Raw genomic sequence first — 25048 nt, 5'->3', positions numbered from 1 at the left:
AACGTTGGTTAAGTGGGTTGTGTAGGCTTCCTGGTGGAGGGGCTAGTGCCTGTGTTCTGGTGGATGAGGCTGGATCTTGTCTTTCTGGTGGGTAGGTCCATGTCTGGTGGTGTGCTTTGGGGTGTTTCTGAACTTATTATGATTTTAGGAAGCCTCTCTGCTAATAGGTCGGTTTGTGTTCCTGTCTTGCTAGTTGTTTGGCATAGGGTGTCTAGCACTGTAGCTTGCTGGTCATTGCGTGAAGCTGTGTGTTTGTGTTGAGATGGAGATCTCTGGGAAATTTTCGCCGTTTGATATTATGTGGAGCTGGGAGGTGTCTTGTGGACCAGTGTCCTGAAGTTTGTTCTCCCACCTCAGAGGCACAGCACTGACTCCTGTTTCGAGCACCAAGAGCCTTTCATCCACACAGCTCAGAATAAAAGGGAGAAAAAGTAGAAAGAAAGAAAGAGGATAAATAAAATAAAATAAAGTAAGGTAAAATAAAATAAAATTATTAAAATAAAGAAATAATTATTAAGATCAAAATTTTTTTTAAATTAAAAAAAAAAAACGGACAGATAGAACCCTAGGACAAATGGTGAAAGCAAAGCTATACAGACAAAATCTCTCACAGAAGCATACACGTACACACTCACAAAAAGAGGAAAAGGGGAAAAATAATAAATCTTGCTCTCAAATTCCACCTCCTCAATTTGGGATGATTCGTTGTCTATTCAGGTATTCCACAGATGCAGAGTACCTCACGTTGATTGTGGAGATTTAATCCACTGCTTCTGAGGCTGCTCGGAGAGAGTTTTGTCTTCTTTGTTCGCACAACTCCCGGGTTTCAGCTTTGGATTTGGCCCCACCTCTGCGTGTAGATCATCGGAGGGTGTCTGTTCTTTGCTCAGACAGGGCGGGGTTAAAGGAGCTGCTGATTCGAAAGCTCTGGCTCACTCAGGCCTGGGGGAGGGAGGGGTACAGATGTCGAGCGAGCCTGCGGCGGCAGAGGTTGTCGTGACGTTGCACCAGCCTGAGGCGCGCCGTGCGTTCTTCCAGGGAAGTTATCCCTGGATCCCGGGACCCTGGCAGTTGTGGGGTGCACAGGCTCCCTGGAAGGGAGGTGTGGAGAGTGACCTGTGCTCGCACACAGTCTTCTTGGTGGCGGCAGCAGCAGCCTTAGAGTCTCATGCCCGTCTCTGGGGTCCATGCTGTTAGCCGCGGCTCGCGCCCGTCTCTGGAGCTCCTTTAAGCAGTGCTCTTATTCCCTTGTCCTCGCGCACCAGGAAACAAAGAGGGAAGAAAAAGTCTCTTGCCTCTTCAGCAGGTCCAGACTTTTTCCCGGACTCCCTCCCGGCTAGCCATGGTGCACTAACCCCTTCAGGCTGTGTTCACGCTGCCAGTCCTCTCCCTGCACTCCGACCGAAGCCCAAGCCTCAGCTCCCAGCCCCTCTCGCCCCGGCAGGTGAGCAGACAAGCCTCTCGGGCTGTTGAGTGCTGGTCGGCACCGATTCTCTTTGCGAGAATCTCTCCACTTTGCCCTCCGCACCCCTGTGGCTGCGCTCTCCTCCACGGCCCCGAAGCTCCCCCCCTCCGCCACCCACAGTGTCCGCCCGCGAAGGGGCTTCCTAGTGTGTGGAAACCTTTCCTCCTTCACAGCTCCCTCCCACTGGTGCAGGTCCCATCCCTATTCTTTTGTCTCTGTTTATTCTTTTTTCTTTTGCCCTACCCAGGTACATGGGGAGTTTCTTGCCTTTTGGGAGGTCTGAGGTCTTCTGCCAGCGTTCAGTATTTGTTGTGTAGGAGTTGTTCCATGTGTAGATGTATTTCTGATGTATCTGTGGGGAGGAAGGTGATCTCCGCATCTTACTCTTCTGCCATCTTCACCTCTCCCAATATTGGTATTTTTGATGAGTGATTCAACATGGTCCATTTTGGATGACTGAAAATATTTAAGGTAGTGACATCTCTTGTATTTAAGTAAGATTATTATATAAATTTAATATCATATATAGGTAAACTTATGCATCATAACTAGATATTAATTTTCCTTCCAGGACACCTGACAATTGGAATTCAGAATTGCTTTATAGTAACTGATATAAAGGAAATTGTAGGTCTTAACATTTTGGCTCTACACATCAACATATGTAAGACTGTAACTCACTTAAGGAGCTCTCCAGAAGTAAAACAGAACAAAATAAGATTAATGTTGATATTAGAAGTGATAAATTGTATATGCGGACTGTATAAAGGATCAATATACTTGAGGATGTTAATTATATATGATGTCAAACAAAATGGCTGGTTGAAAAGTTTATAAAATTAAGCTAATTATTTGGCGTACTGTAAAACAGAGAAATAAAACTTGTTTTGCTGCATTAAATCTTTTAAAAAATTGAATTTCCTCAGTAGGTATATGTAGACATGATATAAACTACATGAGAATTCCTACTACATATTAATACATATTTTGAAGCTGCAATAATTAACACAGCTGGGCACTTGAGAAGAACTAGGCAAGAAATAAATGGATTACAATAAAGAGTCCATAAATAGACCAAAATAATATATGGAAATTTGATATATATTAAAGCTGTCATTTCTCAGCAGCAGAGAAAGGATAAATAGTTTTGAGACAAGAGGAAAAGAGGGAAACTTTGATTCTTACCTCTTGGTTTGCACCAAAACAAATTTCAGATGAATCAAATACTTAAAACACAAGATAAATCATGAAAGTACTGAAAACAAAAAAAGAGTGAATTTATGTATTTATAATCTTGAAGTTTGGTAGACCTTTATGACTAGGGCATAAAACCCAAAAGCCATACATTTGACTATATAAAAATTAAAATACGTTGTAGTGCAAAAGTGAACAAAGTCTAAAAATCAAACTGGGAAAACAATTGCTATACATATGATAGAGGGCAATTTTTTTAATTTACAAGATACACCTATATACCAATAAGCAAAATGATGGACAACAAAATAATAAAATTGGCTATGGATAGAAATAGGCTGCTTACAGTAAAGGAAATATAAGTTTAGAAGAGACATATGGAATGATGCTCAACTTTGTTCATAATTAAAGAAATGCAAAGTAAAACAATAATGTGATTCCATGTCTCATGTATCAGATTTGAAAAGATTAATAAAAATTATGATTAAAAAACATAATACCTATTATTGGAATCAGTTGCTCTATGTATGATAGTAGTATAAATTGGGACAGCATTTTTAGAAAGCAATTTTGCAATATCTATTAAAATTCAAAACTACTTGACTTTCTCAATTCCACTATTAAGATTTTAACTAAATGATACACTCATAAAAGTGTGCCACATATGCCCACAGGGATGTTTATTGCAGTGTTATCTGCAGTAATAGTAAACTGAAAAACTTAAATGTCCATCAATAGGGAATTAGTTAAATAAATTATGGTATAGTAATGTAATGCAGCAGTAGAAAAATGAGTTAGATCTGCTTATGCAGATATGGGATGATATCTAAGATATGTTATTAAATGAAAATAGTAAGCCACAGCATAGTGTGATCCCATTTGGGTAGCGAGTGGGTGGTCCAAGAATGCCACAGGGAGCTCTTTTTGGGTTGCTGGGCTACCTGGGGACCACTTTTACCCAAAAGGCAGTTGCAAGGGCAACTCCACAATCCAACCTCCCATTGGCTTAATAGCTTCTCCCAAAAAGGAGGGTTTGTAACTTACTGGGGGTTCCAGGCTCTCTAGGTGCTGGGCATCCGGTGTTTCATTAATTGACCAATTTGAATTTCTCTTCAAAAGGCAACAGGTCCAAATCGTTTTTACAAAAAATTCAAAAGTAGAAAGCTCCCATTTTACAAATAATTCCTGTTATTTCAAAAAGGTAAGATTTCCCTGATTGATTTTTTGCAGATAACCATAATATCAAAACTGATAAACACAAGAAAAGAAAAGTAGGTCAGTGGTTCTCAATGCTGGGTGGACAATATAATTATTTGGAGAGCTTTTGAAAAATGCTCATGCCTAGGCCCCACCAAAGAGTTTCTGATTTTTTTTTATTTGAGCTATGGCATGGGAATTATTTCTAATGTTCTACAGACCAATGTTCCTTATTCTTGTAATTCCAGATTCTAAATGAAATACTAACAAATTGAATCAGTTCATTAAAGGAATAATACACCATAATTGCAAACAATTTATTCTAGGGAAATAAAGATGCTTCAACATGAGGAAATCTATGAACATAATTCATTACCCCCCAAAACTGAAGGAGAAAGACCATATAGTTAAATCAGTAAATGTGTAAATGCTATTTACTAAAATTCAACCAGCATTTCTAAGACCATCTCTGGGTATATTTGGACTAGAAACACATTATCATGGTAAAACTACTTATCATAAACCATAGAAAAATTATTGTAAAATGAGGTATACTAAAAAATCATTAAATTCCCATTAAATTTAGGATCAAGTCAGGAATGCTCATTTTAAGCAGTAGTAAATATTATTTTGGAGATCTGGCTAATGCACTGAGACAGTGAACAAGTGATACAAATTTTGGAAATAAAGAGACATATATAAGCATTTCATGCAATTGTTCTTTTAAAATGATTTTTAAAAAAATGTTATTTATTTTTTGGCTGTGTTGGGTCTTCATTGCTGTGCATGGGCTTTCTCTAGTTGCGGCGAGCGGGGGTACTCTTAGTTGTGGTGTGCAGGTTTCTCACTGTGGTGGCTTCTCTTGTTGTGGGGCACGGGCTCTAGGCACGCGGGCTTCAGTAGATGCGGCACATGGGCTCAGTAGTTGTGGTGCACAGGCCCAGTTGCTCTGCGGCATGTGGGATCTTCCTGGACCAGGGATTGAACCCGTGATCCCTGCACTGTCAGGCAGATTCTTAATCATTATGCCACCAGGGAAGTCCCATGTCATGCAACTGTATGCCTAGAAAATCCAAAAGATTACAAAACATAGAAGTGTTTACAAGATAATTTTATAGAGTAAAAGGATAAACTGTAACCACAGAAAATAAATAGTTTTCGTTTATACTAGGAATAAGCAGTTAGAAAACCAAATGGAAATATATCATATTCATAAAAATTACAAAAATATGAAATACCTGAGATTAAATCTAATAAAGAAACTATAGGACCTACGTGAAGATAGCTATAACTTCTTGTTGAAGGATTTAAAATAAGTCTCCCCAAATGGAAAGGTATACTGTGTTTCTGTATAAAAAGAATATTTAAAAATTTCAGTTATATCCCATACAAATGTAATATACCAAAACACGTGTAGGCACACATGCGCGTGCGCACACACACACACACACACACACACAGTATTCTGAATGTTTTTTTAAATTGAAATCAGATGGAATTGTTTAAGTTCAAATGGAAGAATTAGTGCCTGAGAATATTTAAGAAACCTATGAAAATAAGAATGCTTCATGGGGATTAGCTTTGTTGGATATTAATAAAACCATCAGAATAGATGGATAGATGATAGATAGATATTATCTGTCTACCTTGATGCTCTCCTTGACCAAACTTTAGTCAAGCTCCTCTAAGCCCTCTTCTCAATGAGGGCTTGAATTTGGGCTTTAGTGTCCCTCCTCATTGGGCCTGCATTGCCCAGTTTTAGAAAGAATCCTGCTAAGTCAGTTTAGAGAGAGTCCGCCACCCTTGATAGCTGACCAACTTCCTCATTTCCCACCATAACCAAGGTGATATCTCTTCACCCTGGGCTGCCTTCACCAAATATCCTATTAGGTCAGTATAGCGAGAATTCCCCGATCCTTGATGTCTCATCTTAGTAATTTTGTATCCATCAAGCCCCCTCCCACCCCACAACCTGCTCCTTCCTATAAATCCTCACTTGCCCTTTGTGTATTTGGAACTGAACCCAGTTCTATACTGAGGTTTCTTTTCCCTTATTGCAATAGTCTTGAATAAAATCTATTTTGACTGCTTTAACCACTGTCAGGCTCTGGTTTTCTTTAACAATAGAAACTGGAGGGCATCATCAAATCCAGAAACAAACGTGAGTATATTAGAACTTAATATTTGACAAATATTGTCTTTTAATTTTGTATGGAAATGATGGTTCTCCAAAATAATGGTGTTGGCATAATTTGTTATCCATGTGGAGAAAAATAAATATATATCCTTATCTCACACACATATACAAAATTAATTCAAGATGGAATGATGATATAAATGTCAAGAAATAAATTATAGTACTATTAGAAGGAAGTTTAGTGGTTTTCAAAAAAATCTTTAGGTGAGAGAGGAACTACAGATGTCATAAATGAAATTTTTACTGACTTTTCTAGGTAAACAAAACTCATATCCTCCAAAAATAAAGTAAAATAAAAACCATGAACAATGTCAAAAGAAAACCGACTGAGAAAATATTTGTAATACTTTTAGGAGATTGCTATCCCTGATAGATGGAGGCCTTAATTAAAAAATAGAAAGTAAAAGTCTAATAATCTAAAAGAAAACTGGGCAAATAATATGAAGAAAAGATTCATTGGACAGGTAATGATGTAATTCTTTGATCTTTTGAAACCATGTATATGCATAACTTATGTACAAACCACAGTATATTGTTGTTTTTCTGTCAAATGAATCATCCATAATGAAAATGTATGTATTTCAGATATGGCTTATATCAGATCTGATTCTTCATTTAAGTCTGACTTTATGAAAGGTGTAGGAAGAATCTGGGAAGAAGACCCTGATTAACCAAGGAGAAGTTTGGCAGTTTTGATTTTGATATTTGAATTTATGACAATATGTCCACTATGAAAAGTTTAGACATATGAATGTTTCTCAGTGATATTGTTTTAAAGCCTCCCCAGTCATACCAACTGTTTATTCAACACTTAACATGTGCAGCCCATAGGACTATGTGTACTTTATCTCATTTAATCCTCAGAGCAACTTATGAGTCAGGTACAATTATTATTTGTATACTAAGTATAGGAAGCTATGGCTCAGAGAGACTAAGTAACTTGCCCAATATCACATTGTGGTGAAGCAGGGCCTTGTACTAGGTTTTTCTGACTCTATAGCACATGCCCCTAACTTTTTAACTGCATGTGTTCTAAATGACAACCATATGGAAACCATACCATGTTCTCAGCTGGGTCTCTGAACTATTTATACTTCTTCACTTTTTTTTTTTTTTTTGGCCTCATGTATCTTTTTGGGAACTTGATGAAATATATGAATCTACTATTGAGAAAACTGCAAATATGTACGCATACATGCGAACACACACATACTCACAATTTTGCATACAATTTCTAGGAAAACATGGCCCTCCTGAAGCCTACCCTGGATCCCCATGTTGTGAACCTCTGTTCTACTTGAGGAAGATCAGGAGATCTGGAAACACTGGTTTCACCATTCATATAAAAGTACAATTTTTAGGGGAACTGCACTGACCTATTTTTTAAGCTTCGTATCTGATTTATTTTTATGCAAATATAGAATAAAATGGAAGTTTGGGAGTCATTATTAAAGAAATTGGTTGGGGGATGACCAGCTAAAGGAGAAATAAAAATTATTCCTGTGTGCTAGATCTTCACCTACCTAGAAAAGATGTGGAGCAATTCACATCTTTGAGTTGCTTGTTAATAGTAATGTCGGGAACACAAAATACTTTTGTTATAACTATATTACTACACACACAGTTCTACACCAAATAGTCCTCTTAAAGAGAATGGCTTTACCTACCTTTCTTATGTCTGGTTTAACCAAAGATTTACTTGCCAGTCCTTAATAGAGTTCTTAAAACCTCTAAGGGGTTCTTATACAAGCCCGATGCTGAAATAATGAATTTGCTGTGTGCACCATGTTGTTAGATCTAGTGGACAGGTACTTTAAAGATAGTTTGCCATTTCAGAAGAAAAACAATACCTATAACCTCATCAGTTATGACGGTTCCATTACTGACAGATGGGGCCTACAGCCAGTAATTACACAACATATATGGGGAAGTTTGATTAACCAGAATATCTTCTACACTGAACTCTAATACCCAGTTTGTGGTTAGTCATATAATTGACAGGAAAATCTAGGACAGTGTTCTAGTTCTTGTTGAGAGTGAATAATGGTAAAAGCGCCTCAAAGCAGTAACAAGTGTGAGTTATTGAAAGTGATGGGATTTTAAAAAGCATGTAAGTAGTAATGTATCCCTTTGTGTTAACTGAGAATGGATGAAAGTACAGGTTTGATGAACAGGCATCAATTAAATAGTCTGTTAGTTTTGTTTTTGCTCTTTTTTCCTTCACACCTGTATATCTTGCCAAAAAAAAATCAGCCAAAACATTTATTAAGCAATGCCGTTATATATCAATGAGTTTCCATTGACCTTGTGATTGCATGATGATATTGAAACATACAAAGAAGCACTGATAATCTCAGAATGAAGTATTCACTGTAAAACAATTAACTGCATCTTATAGGCTTCTTACCACGTGTAATATGTCTGGCTGGGTCTTGGCTCAGATTGCTTGTGACATGGTCATCTATTTAAAAGTTGAACATGAAAGTGCCTTATTTCTGTGCACTTATGTGCACCAGAGGATTTTCTTTTGAAAAATGTACCTCAGTTTGCTAGATTTCAGTTTCACAGCTTCTATTTTACCTTTACTTAGGCCCTCATAATTCTTTCATTGGTGAAACACTCTCTAAATTTTTGAAGTTCCCAATTAATTTCATATTTATTTTGGACCTAGAAAAAATCTCATCATATTGAGGAAACCTTAGTATAAAATCTCATACTCAGTCTCTTTCCAATAAGTCATTATTTATACTCACTAAAGCACCTCTTGCACCCTAGGTTGATGTCACTCAGAGGGTAGACTGAGTAGTGCATTCCTGTAGCCAGGAGTGTGTGATCAATGAGCATGTAAATGGAGGATTTTGTAAAATAATCTTAAATTTCCATATTCCTATTTTGTTTGTTTGTTTTTAGTCTGTAGAGATTCCTAGATTTTTAGAGAAGTTTTTTTTTGAAAGATTCTTGGATTTCTACATTAGACGTGTGCCTAGACCCCATAGGCTGCAGGTGGCTGCTGTTTTGGTCACTGAGCCTTACTTGGTTTTCCCTAATCAAAAGCTCCTGTATTGATATAACTGTATGACTCGCTGGCTCATTTCATCTCAGTGTCAGACAAAGCAACCCAGGCTCTGATGCACTGATGTTAAGGGATAGCCATTACTTTTCCTCTCCACATTTTATCTTAGGCAAATGCTATTGCCGTGAAGATTCACATTCACCCCATCACCTCTTTTTGGATATAATAATTGTGCCCTTGCATGATAATACACTTATCACACTAAGCAAAGGCCAATAAAAAATAGCTTTCTAGTACTATGACTATTTAGATATATCTCCTTAATCCTTACAAGCATAAGATCAGACAATTGATATGACAACTCTCTGTGTATGTGTGTTTGTGTGTGCATGTGTGTGTGTCTGTGTTTCTAGGCTTGAGACCAGTAAAAGTTCCTTTACATTCTTAAAGTAAATTTGCTACAGTAAAGAAATAGAGAGCAGATACAACCAAATGAACCATGGGTTAGATTTCTGAAGTTATGAAATGAGTCAAAATTTCCATTCTTCCCTGAAGCCTCAATGAACTTTTTCTTTGATGAAAGGCCTGTAAAATTGCCCAGGTTTGTTTCTACTATTCTGGGAGCTAGCTGGTTACTTTAGTTTAAATTGATGCCCAAACTCTATTCTGTGTGCTGCATGAATTGAATTGAGTCCCAGATTATATTGAAGTTAAATGTCTGAAATGCAGTGCTGTACTTCCAACAGTGCATACTTGCTGGCTGCCCTCTTCACTCATTGAATTTTCAAAACTAATAATAAATGGTTATAACTATGAATAAGACATTTGTGAAAAGTGCACTAAACCAGGGATCAGGAGGCTAATATTCTGATCCAGACTTTGCCACTATATGGATGGATGATGTAAGGCAAGTCACTTTCCTTCACTGGGCCCCATATTATCTTTGGAAAAGAAGGTATTTAGCTTTGATTAACATAAAAAAGAATGACAGAAATAGAGTCACAGATGTAGAAAACAAACTTATGGTTACCGGGGGGAAAGGGGAGGGGTGGGATTAATTGGGATATTTGGATTGACATATACACACTACTACATATAAAATAGATAACTAATAAGAACCTGCTGTATAGCACAGGGAACTCTACTCAATACTCTGTAATGACTATATGAGAAAAGAATCTAAAAAAGAGTGGATATATGTATATGTATAACTGATTCACTTTGCTATACACCTGAAACTAACACAACATTGTAAATCAACTATACCCCAATAAAAATTTAAAAGAAAAGATTGAAATAATGCCATTTGCAGCAACATGGATGGACTTAGAGATTATCATACTAAGTGAAGTATGCCAGACAAAGACAAATATCATATATCACTTATATGTGGAATGTAAAAAAAGGATACTAATGAACTTATACACAAAACAGAAATAGATCCACAGATATAGAAAACAAACTTATGGTTGCCAAAGGGGAAGGGCAGGGAGGGATAAATTAGGCATTTGGGATTAACATATACACACTACTATATATAAATAGATCACCAAGAAGGACCGACGTATAGCATAGGGAACTATAGTCAGTGTTTTGTAATAACCTATAAGAGAAAAGAATCCAAAAAGAAATAGATATATATGCACGTATAACTGAATCACTTTGCTGTACACCTGAAATTAACGCAACATTGTAAATCATCTACACTTCAATGAAAAAGAAAAAAAGATTGTCAAACTGGAAAGAGAAAGAAAAGCAGATATATTACACACATATACACAAAGAGATTTAGACTTTTTATGTTCCTTTTTTATCTCTGAATATCTGTGATCTATTGTTTTAAGACTACCTTTACAAGACAATAACATTTGTTATGAGGTACGGTTTTCAACATCTTTAGAAGAATATTTTCGATTTATTTACAGTTATAGCAGCCATTTTGAAGCCCTCTTTTTTTTTTGTCATCTTGAGAAACAAATCAGCATTGAAGTATGATAATTATATCTTTTTTTAAACTTGCAGCTCTTTAGCAGTGCAGTAATAAATAAGATGACAGAATTTATTGACAAAAGAGAAATAGTTTATTGTTGTATGAGTTAATTTTCTTTCCTGTGATGCATTAATGTCCTTCAATAAAGAACATCCAATTTTGTTCTCACACTTCAGGAGAGAGGTTTAGAACGTGTTTCAGACAATAATACTTGTGTTTGAATCAGAATCAGAGGAATCTATAGAACAACCCAATAGGAAATTAAAAAAAAAGAAATCACTATTCCAAAGGAAGGGTGCTGTGGTAGAGATGCCAGTTACTCAGTGTGAAATGGCAAAGGATTCATTTTTCTTTCTTACTTTTGTTTCTAGATTTCTTCAATTAGAGTGCCTCCTAAAGATATTGTTTATGCAAGATGGAAGACATAAAGTTAAGACCTGTGGGTGATAAAGGTAAGATAAGAGGAATAATTTTAATTTATATGGCTGAGTTTTATAGGTTAGTTCATTCATTCATTCACTCATTCATCAAATATACCCAGTATATCTAATTGTCAAGCGCCATGCTTTGACTTACATACAGTCCATATCAATGATTCTTGTGTGTTTTACCCTCTTTTTTAAAAGTTCTGAGATGTATCTAGCTGTTAGAAAGGAATAGATGACAACTAAATCAATATTTTTGTGCTTACCACTAAGCCTTACCATTTTTTGGTATTTTATCCAGATATTTTGTAAAAGAAGTAAAATATGAGAGATGTTTTTCCTGTTCCTATTACTTTCACTTATTCCCTCGAGGTGACCAACAGCCTTCATTTTATATACTTTCATACATATGCATGTATCTATACCAATTTATAAGATTTATTTGCATGTTTTAAAATTGTGTATAAATTGCATATAAATAGTATCATTCTATCATTCTGCAACCTAATTTTGTTGCTCAAACTTATGTTTTTGAGCTTAAATCCATACAAGTAGCTCTACTTCTTGCATTTTAATTACTATGTTCCATTGTTTGAATATTCCACACTTTGTTCTCTTGTTGATGGATTTTAGATTCTTTTGATTTTTTAGGTATTTCTAACAGCTCTACAGGCAAAAGAAAAAAGTATTGTAGGGATATATTTTACAAACGTGTGAGGTGTTTCTCTAGTTTTATACCTAGTACTGATATTGTTGGATCAAAGGGTATATCTATCATCAAATTTGCTAGATATTGCCAAGTTGCCATCCAAATAATGTACAGATCTTCCTCATATTATGATAGGGTTACATCCTGATAAATCCATCATTAGTTGAAAATATCATAAGTTGAAGATACACTTAATACACCTAACCTACCAAACATCATAGCTTAGCCTTGCCTACCTTAAAAGTGCTCAGAACACTTACATTAGCCTACAGTTGGGCAAAATCATCTAATGCGAAGCCTATTTTATAATAAAGTATTGAATATCTCATATAATTTGTTGAATAATATACTGAAAGTGAAAAACGGAATGGTTGTATGGGTTCAGAATGGCTGTAAATGTATCGGTTGTTTCCCCTTGTGATCTCCGGGCTGACTGGGAGCTGCTGCCACCCAGCATCACAAGAGACTATTGCACTGCATATCACTAGCCTGGGAAAAGATCAAAATTCAAAGTACAGTTCCTACTGAATGCGTATCACTTTTGCACTATCTTAAAGTCAAAACTCATAAGTTGAACCATCGTAAGTTGGAGACTTGTACATGCAGTTATTTACATTCTCAAAGGTAGTGTATGTCTTCCCTTTGCCATACAACTTTACTAATGAGTGGTGACTTAGGGTTTTCTTTACTTCTCTGTTCTCTGAATATTTCACATAAAATAGAGATTCTTGTTCCCTTGAATTTTTGATAAAAGTCACCTGTTAAAATCACTAGGGGCTAGTGTCATTTTTTTGCCTGGTGATTTTTTTATTATTGATATAATTTATTTAATGGTTATTGATTTATTCAGGCTTTCTGTTTTTATCAGTCAGTTTTGGTCATTTATACTTTCTAAGCAATTATTCATTTTGTTGAAGGTTTTAAATTTATTGGTATAATATTGTTTATAATATATTCTTATGATTATTTAGCTCTGTTTTCTCTGCAGTTATATTCCCTTTTTGGTTTCTAATTTTTTTTAATGCATGACTTCTGTCCTTCTTTATTAGTTTTGTGAAACTCTTACCAGTCTTTTTATTTTTTTAAGGGAACCAGATTTTGGTTTTGTTAATTCTCAGTACTATTTGTTTTCTATTCCATTACTTCCTCTGTTACATTTTTCTATAGGTATATTCTGTTAATTTTATAGCTTCCTTTTTACAACTTTTTTTATTTTAACAAATGCATTTACTCCTATAAATTTGTCCCAAATACCATTTTAGCGGTATCCCACAAGATTTGCCGATTAGTATTTCTATTGGTCATTTCCAAAGATTTTGTATTTCTCATTGTCAGTCCTTTATAATGAGTAGAGCAATTTTAGTCTCACTCTTCACTATTCTGACTCCTGGAAACCAGTGCTTGCTTTCAGGCTTGGAGCCTTGAAGTGCTGTGACTTCAGCTTTGCTCACTTGATTACATTTCAGTTCTGTTTCTGGTGCATGATTGATCCCTTTGTTAAGCTTAGCCATATCTTTTTGATTTTCTGTATTTTCCTATCAAAGCTATAATAACATGAATCTACTCCACCATATTCACTGGAGGCCCCCTTTGCCATCTTTAGCTGTACAGATTACTTTCATATCTCAGACTTTATTAGGATGAGCAACTAGAAAATGGAATAGTCAGTGTTTACACTCAAGACTACAACAAGCTGATTAAAAGGAAGGAGGGTACTGAGTCAATTATGTAGATGATTGGTCTAAGCATTGACAAATATAAGAATGGATATGGGGAATGAAAGAGAAAAGATCATTTATGTTGTCAGTATAGTTAGGAGGTCCATGTCCCTACTTCCCAACAGAAGTTAATATAAAGTCAAATCAGAATGATGTAACTCTCCTAATCTCTGTGCAGAAGGTGATTCTAAGTAGTCCCTTAGCCAGACACAAGGAATACAGCAATAGCCTGTAAAAGGACCATCCTAATTTACAGATAGGAACCCATCTCTGCAACTGCAATTCAAAAGAATATATAGCTGATATGTGATTGAAACATAGTCATCCATTTTTCTCTGGTGGTTTGATTTTTCACTTTGAAAAAGTAGGGGATTTGTCTACTTTAGAATGCTGCTCACTTTACAATGGTCTGCTCTGTAGATCACTTTGAGAAGAATTTCATCTTAATAATATTAAGTCTTCCAATTTGTGAACATGAGTTATCTTTTTTCCTGCATGAATTATTTATTTTATAACTGCAAGTTTGTACCTCTTAATCTCCCTCACCTATTTCACTTGTGCCTTCACCGACTTCCCCTTTGAAAATCACCAGTTCGTTCTCTGTATCTATGAGTCTGTTTCTGTTTTATCATGTTTGTTTGTTTGTTTGTTTTGGTTTTTAGATTCCACATATAAGTGAAATCATCCAGTATTTGTCTTTCTCTGACTTATTTCACTTAACATGATACCCTGTAGGTCCATCCATGTTGTTGCAAATGGCTAGATTTCATTCTTTTTATGGCTTCCATTGCGTGTGTGTGTGTGTGTGTGTGTGTGTGTGTGTGTGTGTGTCTGTGTGTGTCTGTACCATGTCTACATTATCCATTCATCTATCAATGAACGCTTAGGTTGCTTCCATATCTTGGCTATTGTAAATAATTCTGCAATGAACATGAGGTTCATATAACTTTCTGTATTATTGTTTTTGGGTTTTTTTTTGAAAAAATACCCAGAAGCGGAATTGCTGGATCATACGGTAGTTCTATTTTTGATTTTTTTGAGAAACCTACTGTTTTCCATAGTGGCTGCACTAATTTACATTGCCACCAACAGTGCACAAAGCTTTCTTTTCTCCACATCCTCACCATCATTTGTCATTTGTTGTCTTTTTGATGATAGTCATTCTAACAAGTGTGAGGTAGTTTACGTGGTTTTGATTTGCATTTGTCTGATGTTTAGTGATGTTGAGCATTTTTTCATGTGCCTGTTAGCCATCTGCATGTCTTCTTTGGAAAACTATCTATTCGTTTACTCTTCCCATTTTTCAACCCGATTGTGGTTGTTTGTTTTTTTGATGTTGAGTTGTGAGTTCTTTTTATATTTTGGGTATTAACCCCTTATCAGAGATATATTGTTTACAAATATCTCCTTCCATTCAATAGGTTCTCTTTTTGTTTGGTGGATGGTTTCCTTTTCTCTGTAGAAGCTTTTTACTTTGATGAAGTTCCATTTGTTTATTTTCCTTTTCCTTGCCTGGGGAAACATATTGGAAAAAATATTGCTAAGACTGATGTTAAAGAACTTACTGCCTATGTTCTTCTAGGAGTTTTATGGTTTGGGGTCTTACATATAGGTCTTTAATCCATTTCATTTTTGTATATGGTCTGAGCAAGTAGACCAGTTTGATTCTTTTGCATGTAGCTGTTCAGTTTTCCCAACACCATTTATTGAAGAGGCTGTCATTTCCCTATTCTGTATTCTTGCCTCCTTTGTCTTAGATTAACAGGCCTCATAAGTGTGGATTGTTTCTGGGCTCTCTCTTCTGTTTCATTGGTCTATGTGTCTGTTTTTGTGCCAGTACCATAACTGTTTTGATTACTATAGCTTTGTTGTATAGTTTGAAATCAGTTAACATGATACCTTCAGTTTTGTTCTTCTTTCTCAAGGTTATTTTGGCTATTCAGAGTCATTTGTGTTTCCATACACATTTTAGAATTATTTGTTGTTCTAGTACTGTGAAAAATGCCCTTGGTATTGTTATTTGGATAGGGATTGCACTGAATCTGTAGATTGCCTTGGGTAGTATGGTCATTTTAACAATATTAATTATTCCAGTCCATGTGCATGTTAGGTTTCTTATCTCCACTCTTAGTTCTTTTTCTGATATTATGTCTTATTCCTTTCTTTGGAACATTTTCTTCTGTCTCCTCATTTTGCCCAATTCTCTGTGTTTATTTCTATGTGATAGGTAGGATCCATTTCCCAATCTTGGAGAAGTGGTCCTAAGTAGGAGACGTCCTATGAGGCCTAGAAGCATGTTCCCCTCTGGTCACCAGAATTTTGTATTCTAGGGGTTCTCCCTATGTGGGTTGTGTGTGCCCTTCTGTTGTGGTGGGGCTGACTAATGTGGGCATGCTGGTAGGCAGGACTGGCCCTGGCCTGGTTGGCTGCAAGATTTTGCCTCATGCAGTGGCTGCAGGCCCACTAGAAGGCATGGTAGACTTGTTGGATGGCTGTTTGTGTAGCTCAGGGGGACTTGGAGTTGGCGCCCAACCACTGGAGGGTGGAACTGGTTCCCCATGTAGCTGGCTGCATGGCCCATGGGCCAAGGCTCAGAGCTGGTTCTGGCACCCTGTTTTATGGGACTGGGTTCTGGGGGTGGCTGGCTGCAGGGCTTGGGGTTTGGGGATTATGCTGACACACTGGTGGGCAAGGCTGGGTCACAACACCTCACTGGCTGCTGGGCTGGTGGGGGTCTCAAGCCTGGTGCTGGCCCACAGGTAGGTGGGGCCAGGTCCGCAGGCAGCTGCCTACTTGGGCCCAGGCACCTTGGTACTGTTGCTGGCCGCTGTTGGGCAGGTAAGCCCTGGTGCTAATATGCTAGAGGGAGGAATCCAGTATGGTGCTTGCCAGCACCAGTGTCCTCCTGGTAGAACAAACCCCCCCAAATGGCTGCTCTAGTAGTAGAAGTGTCTGTGTCCACAGGGGTTTCCCAGTTGCCTTCTGCCTCTCTAGGAGGCTCTACAAGATCAGCAAGTGGGTCTGACTAGGCTCCTTTCAAATTACTGCCTCTGCACTGCAACTCGGAGAGTGTGAGATTTTCTTGCCATTCTAAGAGTGGACTCTTTGTTTCCTATAGCCCTCTGACTCTCTTGTCTTCATGTCCCTCTGGCCTTCAAAGCCAGACATTCTGGGGGCTCATCTTCCCAGTGCAGGACCCCTGGGCTGGAGAGCCCAATATAGGGCTCAGATTCCTCACTTTTGGGGGAGAAACTCTGCAGTTGTGATTATTCTCCCATTTGTGAGTTGCCTACCTCGGGGTGTGGGTCTTGACCATACTGCATCTCCATCATTTTTACTTGTCTCACTATGATTCCTTCTTTATATCTTTAGTTGCAGAAAATCTTTTTGCTGGTCGTTTTCATAGATAGTTGCTCTGTTAATAGCTATAATTTTGGTCTACCTGTGGGAGGAATTGAGCTCAGGCCTTCCTGCTCAGCCATCTTGGCCACCACCCCCAGGTTGTCTTTCTTTTTATTTGGGTCATTTTTAATTTCTTTCAGCAATATTTTGTAATTTTCAATGAAAAACTCTTTCACTTCTTTGTTTAAATTTATTCAGAAATATTTTATTCCTACTGATCCTATTATAAATAATTTTTAAAATTTCCTTTACAGATTTTTCATTGTTAGTATAAGAAATACAACTTGTATTTGTCTTTTGATTTTGTATCTTTGTAACTTTGTAACTTTGCTAAATTTATTAGTTCTAACTTTGTGTGTGTGTGTGTAATCTTTAGGGATTTTCTACATATAAGATCATGTTATCTATAAACAGAGAATTTTACTTTTTCCTTTCCAATTTGAATGTCTTTTATTTCTTTTCTTGGCTGGAAATTCCATTACTATGTTGAATAGAAGTGGCGAAAGATCTTTGTCTTGCTTGTGATGTCAGAGGAAAAGCTTGTTTTCTTTCAGCTTTGAGTATTATGGTGATAGCTTTGTGTTTTTCATATGTGTTCTTTATTATGCTGAGGAAGTTATATTCCTAGTTTACTGAGTATTTTTTTAATCACAAATAGGTGTTGTATTCTGTCAAATGCTTTCTTTGCATCAATTGAGATAATCATGTGATTCTTTTCTTTAATTCTCTTAATGTAGTATTTTTGTATATTGAATTATCCTTGCATTTCAGCAATAATTCTCATTTTATCATGATATATAATCCTTTTAACATGCTGCTTAATTGATTTGCTAATATTTAGTTGAGAAGTATTACATCAATATTCACGTGGGATATTAGTCTATGGTTTTCTTTTCTTGTACTGTGTCTGATTTTGTTATCAGGATAATGTTGTCCCCATGGATTGAATTAGGAAGTGTTCCCTTCTCTTCAATTTTTTGGAAGAATTTGAGAAAAATTGGTGTTATATCCTTTTTAAAGCTTTCATAGAATTCAACAGTGAGGTCATCTGGTCCTAGGCTTTTCTGTATTAGAGGTTTTTGATTATGGATTCAAACTCCTTATTTGTTATAGGTCTAGTCAGAGTTTCTATTTTTTCTTTTTTTAAAGTACTGTGTTACTTACTTAATTAATTTATTTATTTTAATTTTTTTTGGACGTGCGTTGTGGCATACGGGATATTAGTTCCCCGACCAAGGATCGAACCCATGCCCCCTGCAATGGAAGCCCGGAGTCTTAACCACTGGACCTCCAGGGAAGTCCCTCTATTTGTTCTTGAGTCAGTTTTCATAGTTTGTGTGTTTCTAGGAATTGTTCCATTCCATCAAGGTTATCTATTGTTGGTATACAATTGTTCATAGTATTCTCTCATAACCATTTTATTTTTGTAATTTTGTTAGTAATATCCCCATTTTCATTTATGCTTTTAGTAATTTCAGTTTTCTTGTTTTTTCATACTAAATGTAGCTAAAGTTTTGTTAGTTTTGTTAGTCTTTTCAAAGAACCACCTTTGGTTTTGTTGAATATTTTATTGTTTTTCTATTCTCTATTTTATTTATCTCCACTTAACCTTTATTATTTCTTTCCTTCTGCTACCTTTGGGTTTAGTTTGGTCTTTTTCTAGTTCTTTAAGATCCATAGTTAGGTCCTTGATTTGAACTCTTTCTTCTTTTTTTAATGTATGCATTTAAAACTATAGATTTCTCTTATAGTACTGCTTTCACTGCAGCTTATAAGTTTTGATATGTTCTGTTTTCATTTTCATTTGTCTCAAGGTATTTTCTAATTTCCTTTATGATTTCTTTTTTTACTCACTGGTTGTTTATAAGTGTGTTGTTTAATTTCCACATATTTGTGGATATTTTTGTTTCTTTCTGCTGTTGATTTCTAGTTTCTTTGCATTGTTATCAGAAAAGATACTTTGTATGATTTCAAACATTTTAAATTTATTAAGACATTTATTAAGACATCAAACATTTTAAATTTATGTGGCCTAAGTATTGTCTACCCTGGAGAATTTTTCATGTAAACTTAAGGAAAATGTGTATCTGCTGTTATTGGGTGAAATGGTCTCTCTCTGTTAGTTCTAATTGGCTAATGGTGTAGTTAAAGTTTTCTATATCCTTATTGATTTTATATATGGTTGTTCTATCCATTATTGAAAGTGGGGTATTAAAATTTCAAACAATTGTAGAATTTTCTATTTTCCCCTTCAATTCTGTCAATTTTTCTTCATATATTTTGGAGCTTCTTTGTTAGGTTGTGCATGTTTATAATTTTTAGATATCTTGTTGTATTGACCTGTTCTTTTGTTTTGTAATCTTTTCTGACTTAATGTCTATTTTGTCTGAACAGCTCTCTTTTGGTTACTATTTGAATGGAATATTATTTTCTATCCTTCTAATCCAATCTGCCAATCTCTGTGTTTTAATAGGAGAATTTAATACATTTAAATGTATTAAAGAAGGATTTATTTCTGCAATTTAGCTATTTTTTTTCTGCATGTCATATATTTTTGTTCTTCACTTCCTCCGTTACTGACCTTATAAAATTTACTTTTCATAGTGTACCATTTTGATCTCTTTCTTTTTTCCTTTTTTGTATGTTTTTAAATTATTTTCTTATTGGTTACTTTGGGGATTACAATTTACATCTTAAATTTAGAGCATTCTAGTTCAAATAATACCAACTTAATTTCAATACTATAAAGATACTCTGTGGGCTTCCCTGGTGGCGCAGTGGTTGAGAATCTGCTTGCCAATGCAGGGGACATGGGTTTGTGCCCCAGTCTGGGAAGATCCCACATGCCGTGAAGCAGCTGGGCCCGTGAGCCACGGCCGCTGAGCCTGCGCGTCCGGAGCCTGTGCTCCACAATGGGAGAGGCCACAACAGTGAGAGGCCTGCGTACCACCAAAAAAAAAAAAAAAAAAAAAAAAAAAAAAAAAAAAAAAAAGATACTCTGCTCCTAATGTCTTAGTTTGTTCAGACATTTGTGTTCCTGATTTCCTTTAGTTCTTTTTTCATGGTTTCCCTTATCAAATATATTTAATATAGTTGATTTAACTTCTTTGACTAATATTTCCAATGTCTGGACTTCCTGGGTGATAGTTTCTGTCAAATTATTTTTTCCCTGTGAATAGGCTATTCTTTAAAATTCCTGTGTATGCTTTGTAAATTTTTGTTGAGATTTGAACATTCTGAGTATTATGTTGTGGTAACTCTGGAAATCTAATTCTCTCATTCCTCCCTGATTGTTGTTTTTTTGCTGTTTGAGGGCTGGAACCATCCTTTGATGATTTTATGAACTAGTTTTGTAAATTGTGTATCCTTGTTGTGGGTGGCCACTGAAGTTTCTCTTTCACTTTTTTTTTTTCCTGCAATCAGCCAGTGACCTGACAAGATTTCCTTAAATATCTGGCTCTCAATAGGGTGGAAGAGGAGTCTTGTGTCTTTAAATCCCCTTGTGGCTAGGAAGGCATGTTAGCCCTTTGGTGTTGAAACAGTGACTGATCTCTATGCCAGTCCCTCAGTGATAAAAAGCAGCAATCAGCAATCAAATTGCAAAATATGTATCCCTGGGGAACAAATGTTTACTGTCCATCTGACTCTAGCAAGTTGTATCAGAAACATGGGATATAGTCTACATAGCTGCCTGCCATGGGGTTGGTGGATGGAGGATAGTAGCTAGTAACTATAACAGCCAAAATTGACTGAAATTTACCATCCTCTTCATCAAGCTTTCATCAAGCTCTCCCCTGGATGCTGCAAGTGTTATATTCAATTCAGAGTTCCAAAATAGTTGCTTTAGATAGTTCCTGACAGTTCATTTGTTATTTCCGTGGAAGGATGAATTCCTGAAATATCCTACTCCACCAACTTCCCTCATGTCACTCATGAATTGCTTTTTGTTATTGTTTTTTTGTCCATTTTTAGTTTGAGTGTTAGTAGTTTATTATGAACTTTTTTTAAAAAGCTCAATGTATAAAGATTATGAGCTTTTGTCTATTTTCTGTTTGCCCTTTAATTTTGTTGCTATTAGTGTTCATTTTATTTATGTTTTGAAATCTATTGATTTCTTTTCCTTTGAGAATTAGAAGGTCCTTCCCTTTTCAAGATTGATTTCATTTTTACCTACATTTTCTTCTAAATGCTATGATTGCATTTTTCATATTTCATTTTTTAAGCCATGTGGAATTTATTTGGATGTATTGTATGTGGGTAAGGATCTAGCCTGATTTCTTTATAAACTGTGAGCTAAAGTTCCCAACATCTTTTGTTTATTGTTTAGTAACCTGCACTTTACCCACTTTGGTTTTGAATAATGCCCTTTATCATAAATTAAATTGATATTCCCATGTCTTAATCTGGCCTGTAAGTTCTGTTCCAATGATATGCCTGCCAGTGCCTTCACCTATACAACTTGGTTTTAAAACTTTATATTTGTGGTAGATTGTATTATTCTAAATCTTTCTTCTATCACCAGTGATAAGATTATATAATCACATCGTTTGCCATGAACTGTGCAGTGCCTTCCTACTGTCATTCTGGGCTTGGCTGTGACATGCTTTGGCCCATGTGATTTTAGGAAATGTGATAGAGAGAGGGACTTGATTCGTGTTTCCAGAGTTAGGCTTGCTCTCTTTGTTCTCATAGAACTGCCATGAGAAGAACATACCTAGTTACCCTGCTAGACCCAGGAGGAGGATGAAAGACATATAGAGAGGAGCTGCCTCAGCTAAGCTGCCACAGCTAGGCTTAGCCTAGGGTAGATAACCATTAGTCAACTGAAAGATGTTTAAGAAATCCCAGCCAATTCCCATAAAGCTGAATAGCCTGTACTATACTAGATTAGCTAGTCCCTAACTGATTCACAACCATGTGAAATAAATAAATGCCAGTAAGATTTTCATGGTTGCTTATTATGCAGCAATAACTGACCAACTCAAAAATACATTTTAATATATAGACTTTGAACACATTTTATTTATTTACTAATTTGCAAAAGTAGTTCGTAGCTATTCTTGGCTGTTTATCCTGGTTTGTTTAGTAATGTAATTATTTATGTGCATGTCTTATATTTCAACTTAACCCAGTCTAATTCTAAGAGATCTTTGAAAGCAGAGACTAATTTATTCATTCTTAGTAGTGTCCATCACAATATCTAGCTCAAATCTTCTTTATCTTAATGATACTCAATACCTAGTCATTGTTGAATTAAACTGAAAAACTGCAAATTAAATTCTCGAAGCATATAGTGAATCCCTACATTACTGTTTACTTCATTACCTATAATGAAATTTAGAATATTTGGTGCCATATATATGTAGCCTGTATTTAGATGGGTTTTATTTTATTCTGCAGTCTCTTCTCCATCGTAGCAATGGTTATTACAATTTATATATAATGGCATATGTTACCTTGGGTTATGATAGTATTCATAATATAAGAGCTACATAACTAGTTTTCATTTCTCTTTGTTTTTCAATTTTACTTTAGCTTACTCTCCTCCAACTTACTCAGAAAGCTCCCTTAATTTATTTTTATTTCAAGAAATTTAGTAATATTTGGATTTATATGAAAGCGTTTGCAGCAGGTGGACAACACTCTTTCAGCCCAATAAGTAAGAATGTTTGCAGATTTTTCATGGGGTCTTAATGACCTCATATGTAATGCTTTTGAATAATAGCAAAGTAGATTCATGAAACATACCTTATTTATTAAAAGTCAATATTGTCTGGCTTTTGATTTTGGTAGAGTTAAAAAAGGTGGGGCAGAATATCAGGGCCTAGTGACTATCTCACCAATGTAATGTGATTAATTTTCTTGAGTTTCAATGTATTTTCAAAATTTCTATCAGGATTTGTTAGAACCATCTTCCCCTTAATATTTATCACACTAGGGATCTTATTAATGGTACTTTATCTTTTGGCTGCACCTTTCCCTCTTTCCATCTGTTTGTGGGGCATTTTAATTGCCTCTACAGATCTCCACAACAACTAAATATTTTCTGAGGCAGCCTATGATAGATGGTTCTGCTATTATATTTAATCATTCCCATTAAATATCATACTAAAACTGAGTTATGATTAAATTAAATAAAATAATAACATATTACATTGGTTTTCATTTAGAAAACCTCATTAATTTGTTTGCATTTAATAAAAATAACCTCTTAATTCATTTGTCCAAAGTTTCAAAAACATATGTTTCCCAAAAAACAAAGGAGTTAGCAAAAGGTAACTAAATTACTAGTGTGATGACAGCAGTTTCAAGACATTCTAGTCTTGTGTTTTAGAATGTGTGAGAAGCATGTAAGTAACTTCCCTAATTTTCATTCAGTCAATCTTTTCTCACGACCTCGTGCAGGGTGTATGACCTTGTCCAAGTCACTTAACATCTCTGAGCATCAGCTTTTTAAAATTTTTATTTTCCAAACTAATTATCTTACTCTGTACATGGTAAAAGGTGGCAGCTATACTACTTTAATAATGATTCTCCTGGGATATTTACAGTACAATCATTATAAAAGTATATATTAAGATAGAGTCAATATGCCACTCTCTTCCTTTCTCCTGAGCCATGCAGATATAGCTGACTCTGTGTAATGAACATAAATGGCCTCTAAAAATTACCTACATCTGACTGGTGTATGTGGTGAAACAAGGGTGTCTGGCACACATTGTCTATCATATAAATAACAACATATAAATAAACACTCAATAAATGTATTAAATTTTTACTTTCAGAAAAAGAATTCTCTGACCAGATGATTAGATACCTGGTTACATACATGAGCATTGGCAATAATATTTGCATAAATTGATGCTAAAATTATCTCCAGTAAGAAAGCATGTATCTCTTGTTTATTATTCATATAAATCTACTGAGGAAAAGATATCTCTAGGAAGAAAAGATCTTATAATATTTCCACCTTGAGTTGAAAAGATAGTATGTGAAGACAGGTGCACACAGGCAAATCCAATGATGATTACTGAAATAGTTGAAGGCAAATCCTGTTATTAAGGTGCTTATAAATTTTGGCCATTACATTAATTAAAAATAAACAAACAGAATTCTCTCTTGTTTTTCTCTCTCCAAAATGGCTGCCATGTCGAGAGCATAAGCAATGGTAATTTCCTTTGGCTCCCCTTAATCTGCCCCCACACCTACCCATATCCTCCAACCATTCATTTTTTTCTTCTGTTTCCATTCTTGATGCAGAATAATATACCTTACCTACATTTAAGATATTACCATGAAAGGAGAAAATCTAACACTCAGGCCAGGTTCTGAAGTTTTGATGGAAAAGAATAGGTCAGGATCAAGAACTAGCCAATAAGAGACACTATCCAAAAACCCAGAACCAGGGAATCCAAAAGGAAAAGTAACAAGTCAAATCAAGGGACAAAATAAACAATGTTGACCATGGATGTCAGAATAGGGAGAAACTTTCTTGAAAAAACACTTTCCTCATATCCCAGGACTCTTAGCCTCTTGCCTCCTTCTATGAGCATCAAAGGACCAGTGACCCCAGTGACCCCACTTTTGAGTTGATGTTCAAAAAAAAAACAGATATAATGCTCTTCCAATAAGGGTCTACAAGAGGATGTTGGGTCTCTGGCATCAAATGACAATCCTAGAGGCCTGGAGGCAAGTTACAGAGACCAACAGACTATGAGAATGATCTGTTATGACTTCA

The 25048-nt window shown here is 35.8% G+C and overlaps 1 long non-coding RNA gene across 3 annotated transcripts in view; it reads left to right on the top strand.

Annotated features, from left to right (window-relative positions):
- LOC307180738 overlaps positions 1-25048 on the top strand; it is a 734518-nt gene that overhangs the window by 468255 nt on the left and 241215 nt on the right. For all 3 annotated transcript variants that reach the window (XR_013825766.1, XR_013825767.1, XR_013825768.1), the window contains one exon: positions 11428-11508. This is a non-coding gene — a long non-coding RNA (uncharacterized lncRNA). The remainder of the gene's footprint in view (positions 1-11427; positions 11509-25048) is intronic.

The sequence above is a fragment of the Stenella coeruleoalba genome (genome assembly GCF_951394435.1).
Source record: "Stenella coeruleoalba genome assembly, chromosome: X".
In the NCBI taxonomy this organism is placed as follows: Eukaryota; Metazoa; Chordata; class Mammalia; order Artiodactyla; family Delphinidae; genus Stenella; species Stenella coeruleoalba.
This window is presented reverse-complemented; position numbering and strand designations above follow the sequence as displayed.